A 10,000-nucleotide genomic window follows, 5' to 3' on the forward strand; every position below is an offset into this window, starting at 1 on the left:
ATGGTACACATGTTAAATAAAGAACAAAAAGAATTCTTCTATCATGTTTTGCATCTAATAAAGACATCTGATGAACCATTTTACTGTTTCCTTAGTGGAGGTGCAGGAGTTGGTAAATCACACCTAACTTAAGCCTTGTATCAGGCAGCACTGAAATACTATAACACTAGTACTAGAGCTGGTGTTCACTTTGCTGAAATTAAAGTATTAATACTGGCAATACACAGTGCACTAGGAATGCCTACATGCCAGTCATTAAAGAACTACAACCTTCTTGACTCGGGTAGACTAAATACTTTAAGATGTCAGCTTGGTGGAGTTAAACTTATATTTATAGATGAAATATCTGTTACAATATGTACGTGATTACATGCGCCATCAATGTCTAACTAGACTGAGATCGAGTTACATCTGTATTGTCTTACAACGCTGTATGCTACTGAATGGTTAATAAAAACGGATCTTGAAACATGGTGGCAGTGGTGGGATAACGAATCCTCCGCCTACCACTTACGGAGTCGAAAACAGTTGAAATCATCTTGGTGTAGTAATGTCCGACTCAGAAACGGCGCCTGAAGCGCCACCACCTGGCTCTTCGCAACAGACCCTAACACAACTGGGAGTTGTGCAACACCCGCCTTTTGGCGCGATGGCCGGGATAATGCCTCCTGGAAAACTAGTTACGACTGGGAATGTGGCGGACAACTGGAAAGTATGGAAACAAATGTGGGGCAACTACATGGTCATTGCTCAACTCGAGCTGAAACCGCCAGCGTACAAAGTCGCATTGTTTCTCCACTGTATCGGTGTTGATGCGTTAAAGATTTTTAACGGCTTCCAATTCGACACTCCAGACGATAGACATGATCTGGCAAAGATAATACAAAAGTATTCACCATCGGCGAACTGAATGAAACCTTTGAAAGGTACACTTTCAACTCCAGAACTCAACAGGAAAACGAAAGCATTGATGCTTATGTCACCGCCCTTCGCACACTAGCGAAAACATGCAATTTTTGTGACTGCATGCGTGATTCGATCATTCGCGACAGGATCGTCCTGGGCATTCAAGATCACCGCACTCGCAAACGGCTTCTACAAGAACGGAGTCTCACCCTGGCGAAGTGTATCGATCTTTGCAAGAGTTCTGAGGCAACAAATTTGCAATTGAAGACGATCTCGGGCGCCCAGAACGAAGATGTTCACGCTGTGCAAGATAAACACCCGCCTTCCAGCCGCCGTGATGACAAGTCTAGGAAAAGCCGTGCGGGGAAGATGAAGACCTGTAAATTTTGTGGCAAAGCACATCCTTTCGAAAAAGGAAAGTGTCCAGCGTGGGGCGCGAAATGTACGAAGTGCGGTGGCAGAAATCACTTCGCAACAACCTGCACTACTCTGACCAGAAAAGTGTACAACTTGAGAGATGAATCCTCCGATGACAGCGACATGGAGTACATTACAAGCATTGTTGCACGACCGGACATGATACACGCTGTTACACAAGAACATGATTACCCAAGAGTAATCTACACTGAGATGCTTGTGGGCAAGTGTAGTATACTAGGACAGCGGTTGTTTATGTAAAAGTATACATCCGGGAAAGTGTGAGCGCGGGAAGAATATTAAAGAAACGTGTACTGTGTGTACTGTTGTTGTTCGCCTTCGTGGCTGCCTTTTGTGGCATACTTCTTCATTTTTAGACACTACAAATTGGCGACGAGGATGGCGAATTCAGTAGAAAGGGCGCTTCCACCTCTAGATTTAACAGGGTCTTCCTCTCAGGTCGCGGAACGATGGCGACAGTGGAAACGATCGTATCAGTATTACATCGATGGCAAGGGAATTACGAATCCTTCTCGGAAAACAGCTCAGTTACTTCATTTAGCAGGTATGGAAGTACAAGATATTTACGAAGATATTCCAGATCCTGGACCACTGAATACTAACGAGGATAATGAGTATGTGGTGTGTCTGCGAAAGTTGGATGCTCATTTTCGAGCCGAGGACAATGTACCGTACGAGCGTCATGTCTTTCGTCAACTTACGCCGACAAAGGGAGAGACCGCCGATAAGTTCATGGTTCGTTTACGTAAACAAGCTCGTCATTGTAATTTTGGTCCAACTTTGGAAGAAAATTTACGGGATCAATTGACTGAAAAGTTGCCTAATGTTGAGCTAAAGAAGAAGCTATTGGAAGTCGTTAATATTACTCTGCAAGCAGCAATGGATAAAGTTCGAAAGTGGGAAGCCTTACACGAGCAGGCAGGTCAAATGGTCATGCCAAGCCAAGAACCTGGAGCAGGTACTCATGCAGTTGAAGAACGTCCTGGGCGTGGAGACAAAGGGAAAAGCGTTTGTTTCAACTGTGGTAAAGAAGGTCATTTTGCCCAAAGTACAAATTGTCCCGCCCGAGGTCGCAAGTGCAGCAAGTGTGGTAAATATGGTCATTATGCCAGCTGTTGCAAAGGGGGAAGGAACTCGAAGCCTGGAAAACAAGGTAACAACCAACAACGGGGAGGCAGACAGCAGCGTCATGGTAAGGGGAGACAGGCAAATCATGTTGAGGGTCATTGTAACGAGTCAGGTGAGGATGACAGTTTTGCTTTTACTATAGAAGAACAGACATGTGCTATGTCAAATTCCTCTGAACCCGTCATCTCAGTGAAGATTGGTGGAATCAGCAGAGATGTGTTGATTGATTCAGGTTCTGCAAGTAACCTCATTAGTAAAGATACACTGCAGGAACTTAAGTATCAGGGGCTCAAGATTGAATTAATACCTTGTCTGAAGAGATTGTATGCTTATGGGGGTCGAGAGCTTAAAATTGAGGGCCAGTTTCAGACAGAAGTTTCCGTACCCAAAACAAAGGTTGTGGCAGATTTCATTGTTGTTGAATCCGGGCGTTGTTTGCTGGGATATTTGTCCGCCACAGATCTTGGAATCCTTCGTGTGGATCTCTCGGGAACTCTTGGGACAGGAGACTGTAACACTGTTGATGGTACCTTCGTGGGAGGACTCAAAGCAAAATACCCCAGTGTATTCCAGGGAATTGGAAAACTTAAAGATTATCAGTTGAAGCTACACATTGACCCCAGTGTAACTCCAGTCATTCAAAAAATGCGACGAGTACCTTTTTCTGTAAAGGACAAAGTAACTGCCAAGGTTAACGAACTCCTTGAAAAGGACATAATTGAGAAAGTCGAGGGGCCTACGGTGTGGGTAAGCCCAGTCGTTGTTGCTCCTAAACCGTCCGGGGACATAAGGTTGTGTGTCGACATGCGGAGAGCCAACGAGGCCATTATTCGGGAAAGATTGCCCATACCAACCATAGATGAAGTCCTTGAAAGTCTTAATGGGAGTGGTGTTTTCTCGAAGTTAGATTTAAGGTGGGGTTTTCACCAAATTGAGCTGGATCCTGATTCAAGGGATATCACTGCTTTTGCCACCCATGATGGTATATTCCGCTACAAACGTTTGAGTTTCGGTGTAAATGCCGCACCAGAGAAGTACCAGCATATCATCACCCAGTCAATGGCAGGTCTACAAGGGGTGTCAAACATAGCAGATGATCTTATCGTTCATGGTCGAGACACTGAAGAACATGATAAGAACTTACACAGTGTGTTGCAACGTCTTAGTGAGAAGCAGCTGACTTTGAATGCTGAAAAATGCACTTTCCGAATGACTAAAGTGGTATTCATGGGTCTTTTGCTGAGTAAGCATGGCATCGGCCCAACGGAGGAAAAAGTCAGAGCTGTTGCAGAGGCAAGTCAGCCTCAGACACCCTCAGAAGTCCGTAGCTTCTTGGGGCTCGTTGGATTCAGTGCCAGGTTTATACCCGATTTTGCTACCACTGCTGATCCCCTCAGAAAACTTGCAAGAAAAGGGGAACCGTTCGTTTGGGGCAAGGAGCAGGAGCAGTCGTTTCAGAGATTGAAGAGTCAAGTTGCAAGTGCACCAGTCCTAGCTTACTTCGATAAGGACACACTCACCCGTGTTATTGCTGATGCAAGTCCTGTTGGACTTGGCGCCGTGCTGGTGCAAGAAAAGAATGGGGAAAGCCATGCCATCTGTTATGCTAGTCGTAGTTTGAGTCAAGTGGAGCGTCGTTATAGTCAGACAGAAAAGGAAGCACTAGCCTTAGTCTGGGCTTGTGAACGCTTCCACCTCTACTTGTACGGGCTTCCACAGTTTGATCTGGTGACAGACCATGAAGCACTTAAAGTCATCTATTCCAGGAAGTCTAAACCTTCAGCCAGAATAGAGCGCTGGGTACTGCGTTTACAACCGTACAACTATCAAGTTTGCTATGTGCCTTCAAGAAAAAACATCGCAGATGCCCTTTCCCGACTGACGAAGATACCGGCGTCAGACAATTCCGCGGAAGATGATGGATATGTACGCGCGATAGCTCTACATGCTGTCCCCGCTGCATTGAGAATCAAAGAGATTGAACAAGTCTCAGCACAAGACTCTGAGTTGCAAGCACTCAGAAATTGTCTCATCGAAGGGAAATGGGACAATGCCCCCAAGCAGTATTTGCCAGTGCGCAATGAGTTGACTTTTATTGGCCATGTAATTCTCCGGGGGACAAGAATTGTTATACCCCAAGCACTTCGCAAGAGAGTCGTTAGTTTGGCACACGAGGGGCACCAAGGAGTCACAAAGACAAAGGAGAGACTTAGAACAAAAGTCTGGTGGCCTGCTATGGATCGTGATGCCGAGAAAAGATGTGCAGAGTGTTACGGGTGCCAGATGGTTACAAAGAACGTTCCACCCCCACCATTGAAGTCAACACCGTTACCCAACAAACCATGGGAAGAAGTAGCTGTGGATCTAATGGGTCCGTTACCTTCTGGAGAACACTTGTTAGTTCTCGTTGATTATTACAGCCGGTGGATAGAAGTTGATGTTATCCGAACAACTTCCAGCAAAACCATCATTCATTGCTTGGATGCCCAATTTGCAAGACATGGGTTGCCTAAAGGTCTGCGTACCGACAATGGCTCAAATCTTGTATCCAAAGAAGTAGAAGATTACCTGAATGAAATGGGGATTGAACACCGTTACACAACACCTCTATGGCCAAGAGCTAATGGCGAGGTAGAGAGGCAAAACAGGTCGCTTCTTAAGTCCATGAGAGCAGCCCATGCAGAAGGACAGAATTGGAGAGAGGAGCTAAACAGGTTTCTTTTGGCGTACAGGTCCACGCCACATTCAACCACAGGAAAGAGTCCCGCCGAGTTATTGTTTAGGAGAAAGCTAACAACTAAAATGCCTGAGCTAGTCAACGTTGAAGAGGAGGAGCTAGAAGTGAGCGACCAAGCCGTTCGTGATCGGGACAATCAGAGAAAGCAGTTTAACAAGGACTATGTGGACAAGAAGTTCCATGCCAGAGATCGAAATGTGAAAGAAGGAGACAGTGTTCTGCTTGAGAAGAAGAAAGAAAATAAGCTGTCACCTTGCTATGAGAAGGAACCATATCAGGTGATATCTCGTTATGGGGACCAGGTGGTGTTGCGATCGCCTCAAGGTGTCCAGTACAAACGCAGCCTTCAGCATATTAAGTCCTTTAATATGCCAGATCCAGAAGAACAGGAAACGCCACAACAAGACGCTAAACCACGGACTGAACCTAAGTCATTTGAGACGCCAGCTGTGGCAGAGGATCAAGTACCAATGGCTGAATCACCACCAGAAGATGTACCTTCTACTGTACCTACAGCTGAGCCGCATGTGAGAAGATCCGGCAGAATTACGAGCCGTCCAAAGGCTCTGAGTGACTACGTTCTGTACTAAAACTAGTGACATTGGCATTTTCATATTACTGTTCGTTGTTATTACATGAGTGACATTGAAACGTTGTTTTATAAGCTGAACGGCCAAGGCTATGTTGATGTTTAGCGTGATTTTTGTCTTGAACATTTGGAATCGAATTGAACTTTTACGGTATCTAAACAAAGTGGAAGTTTGTTATGTTTCTGTCTTTCGAGGTTAACCATCTGAGCGAAGAAAGAGAGGGAATGTAGTATACTAGGACAGCGGTTGTTTATGTAAAAGTATACATCCGGGAAAGTGTGAGCGCGGGAAGAATATTAAAGAAACGTGTACTGTGTGTACTGTTGTTGTTCGCCTTCATGGCTGCCTTTTGTGGCATACTTCTTCATTTTTAGACACTACAGCAAGGCAGAAGTGAAATTTCAAGTAGACAGCGGCGCCTCGGTGAATGTCATTTCCGCCGATCTTGTGACTGATAAGAAGCTTGAGCCCACCACAAAGACACTACAAATGTGGAACGACACAACACTAAAGCCACTGGGTTCCTGTCGATTAATTCTCCACAATCCAAAGAATAAGAAGAAGTTCTTGGTGGAATTCCTTGTTGTTGATAGACAACTGACCCCACTCATTGGAGCAAAGGCAGCTCAACAGATGGGCCTAATTACTGTCAACACTCAAAACTTCACGATCGCAAAACCACCTGAACGATCAAGGGCAAAGGTTAAGAGCGTGCAGACGGCTGACGAAATAGTAGCGGCCTACCCAGAGGTGTTCCAAAGAGAGCTGGGAGCACTACCAGGAACAGTTCACCTGGAAGTCGAACAAGGCGCAACTCCCGTCGTCGCACCTCCACGCCGTGTCCCAACGTTACTCAAAGAGAAACTGAGGAAAGAACTGGATCGACTACAGCAATTGGAGGTCATAGCTCCAATCGATGAACCCACTCCATGGGTTAGCAGTCTTGCCGTGGCTGTGAAGAAATCTGGAGCGCTGAGAATCTGTATCGACCTCAGGCCACTTAACACCACCCTGAAGAGAGAAAGATATCAACTTCCTGTACTTGAGGACATACTCCCGGAGCTCTCAAAAGCAAAAGTATTCTCGACAGTTGACCTCAAGTCGGGATACTGGCACTGTGTCCTTGCCCCTGAGTCCAGTGTACTCATGACCTTCGCAACACCCTACGGAAGGTACAGATGGATTTGTTTGCCCTTCGGTCTCTCTGCCTCGTCCGAGATTTTCCAGAAGCACTTAACTCACGCACTGGAAAGCTTACCTGGTATTCTGTGCATCGCGGACGACATCCTCATTTATGGCACTGGAGAGACCGACGAAGAAGCCACTGCAAACCACGACAGGAGTCTCTGAGATCTCCTACAAAGGTGCAAGAACCGCGGCATTGTCCTTAACCCAGACAAGATGAAGCTAAGGATGAGCGAGGTAAATTTCATGGGGCATCTCCTGACGAACAAGGGCCTGAAGCCTGATCCTGCCAAAGTAGAGGCGATCACAAAATTGCCGAAGCCACAAGATGTGGAGGGCGTTCAGCGCCTCAACGGATTTGTCAATTATCTAGCCAAGTTCCTTCCGAAACTGTCTGAAGTCATGGAACCGATTCGTCGCCTGACTCGGAAGGACGCTCCATGGAACTGGTCTTCGGAACAAGACCAGGCGTTTGAAAACGTGCAGAGGCTAGTAACAGAAGCGCCTGTTCTACGTTACTACGACCCTTCCCTAGACCTCACCATACAGTGTGATGCGAGCCAGAGTGGCCTTGGTGCAGCATTACTTCAGAACGGCAAGCCTATAGAGTATGCGAGTCGCTCCCTTACCGACACAGAAACCCGGTATGCTCAAATAGAGAAAGAGATGCTGGCGATTGTCTTCTCTCTTGAGCGTTTCAACCAGTATACATTTGGTCGACATGTACACATCGAAAGTGATCACAAGCCACTGGAGATGATTCTACAGAAACCACTCGCTCGAACGCCTCGACGCCTCCAGATAATGATGATGAGGTTAGAGAAATACGATTTCACCGTGCACTATGAGCGTGGCGAGAACATGCATTTGGCTGACATGCTGTCAAGGGCTTACCTGCCCTACAACGGAAAAGAAGTAGATGACTTCGAATCAGTCAACATGGTCCGTTATCTACCCATATCTGACCAACGTTTAGACGAAATAAGAGCAGAGACTCGGAAGGACCAGTGTCTGCGAGAGCTGTCAGATACTATTCTCGTAGGATGGCCTGAGAAGAAGGAGCATGCTCCAGCACTGATACACCCTTACCTCAGTATGCGTGACAAACTGACCGTACAAGATGGGCTGATTTTCAAAGGAAATTCTGTTGTGATACCAAAGAGCCTTCGCGCAGATATGAAGCTGAAGATTCACTCGTCCCACCTTGGAATAGAGGCGTGTCTGAGGCGTGCCCGTGAATGTATCTAATGGCCAGGCATGTCTGCGGAAATGAAGCACCACATCTCCGCCTGTGAAATATGTAGAGAACTTGACAGCGCCACGCACCCAAAGGAGACACTAATGTCCCACGAGGTCCCATCCTGTCCTTGGGAGAAGATCGCCACAGACATCTTTACTCTTGATGGCAAAGACTACCTGGTCACCATCGACTACTATGGCAATTTCTGGGAGGTGGACAGGTTGCCGAACACTAAAGCCAGCACCACCATTCTGAAGCTAAAGAGTCACTTTGCTCGCTACAGTATACCTGATCAAGTGATCAGTGACAATGGGCCACAGTTTACAAGTGACGAATTCACTGAATTCTCCAGAAAATGGGATTTTGAGCACCTTACCAGTAGCCCTGGAAATAGCAAAGCCAATGGCAAGGCTGAGTCTGGGGTGAAGACAGTCAAGCGCATTCTGAAGAAATCAATCAGGGCTGGAACCGACCCATACCTCGCCGTACTCGACTATAGAAACACGCCGACACAAGGGACGACGACCAGCCCAGCACAACGCCTGATGAGCCGAAGGACCAAAACACTCCTTCCTACCACTCAAAGCCTACTACTACCCAGGACCATAAACCTGGAAGTGGAACAGAAAGAGCTGCGACAGCGCCAGCAGGCCCAAGCCAAGTACTACAACCAGTCCGCAAAGGATTTACCCAGTTTGTCTGAAGGCGATGTTGTTAGAATGAAGCCATTCAAACTTGGAGATAAGTCTTGGCGCAAGGCCAAAGTCACTGCAAGACTCGACGAGCGATCATACACCATTGAGACGGACAACGGAGCAGTCTACCGCAGAAACCGACAGCACCTGCAGAAAACGTCTGAACCACCAGTTGAACCCATCATCACAGTGCCAGAACCGGATATGGCCAGCGCAGATGAACAGGCGACCACAACCGCAGCGTCTACCCCTGACCAGAGCAATGCTCCTCACGAGCCACACCCTGAAGAGGTGACTGTCCCGGAACAATGTCGGAGGTCAGAGCGTGTCAGGAGGAGCCCAGCATACCTCAAGGACTATATCCGTGACTAGACTCGTGACTTTAAATCCTTCTTCGCGGTTATCATAGGGTTCAGTGTTCTCGTTTACCGATCCTCTCATGTCGAACTCACCAGCTGATAGATTTTGTCCTATGGCATTGATTCTGAACTGAACTGACATTGACTTTTTTATTGGTTAATTTTATTTTTTTTTTCTTTCTTTCTTTTTCTCTTTTTCCAAGCTATTCTTCACCAAAAAAAAAAAAAAAAAAAAAAAAAGGGAGGATGTTACAATATGTACGTGATTACATGCGCCATCAATGTCTAACTAGACTGAGATTGAGTTACATCTGTATTGTCTTACAACGCTGTATGCTACTGAATGGTTAATAAAAACGGATCTTGAAACAATATCCATGGTTGGTAACGGTATCCAGTCAACTCGCCGACGGTTCAACTTGCTAACGCCAACTCGCCAACATATAAAATCGAGTAGAGATGTTGGCGAGTTGGTCCTGAATCCAATACAACTTATTATAAGTTAAACAAACAGAAAAGTAAACGATATTTAGTAAAAAAACACTGGTGAACATTGGTGAACATCACCAATGACTATAACAGCTTAAGACGCGAACAAGTTATAACTCGTTCGCGTCTGAAGTGGATATAGTCATTGGCGATGTTTACTTTGCTTTATTCGCCTTGAGATCCTTATAAACTTTGTTGCAAATAAATAGAATTGCTTTTTACTAAAGATCTTA

The sequence above is a fragment of the Pocillopora damicornis genome, chromosome 4, assembly GCF_964200805.1.
Source record: "Pocillopora damicornis chromosome 4, jaPocDami1.2, whole genome shotgun sequence".
Lineage (NCBI taxonomy): Eukaryota > Metazoa > Cnidaria > Anthozoa > Scleractinia > Pocilloporidae > Pocillopora > Pocillopora damicornis.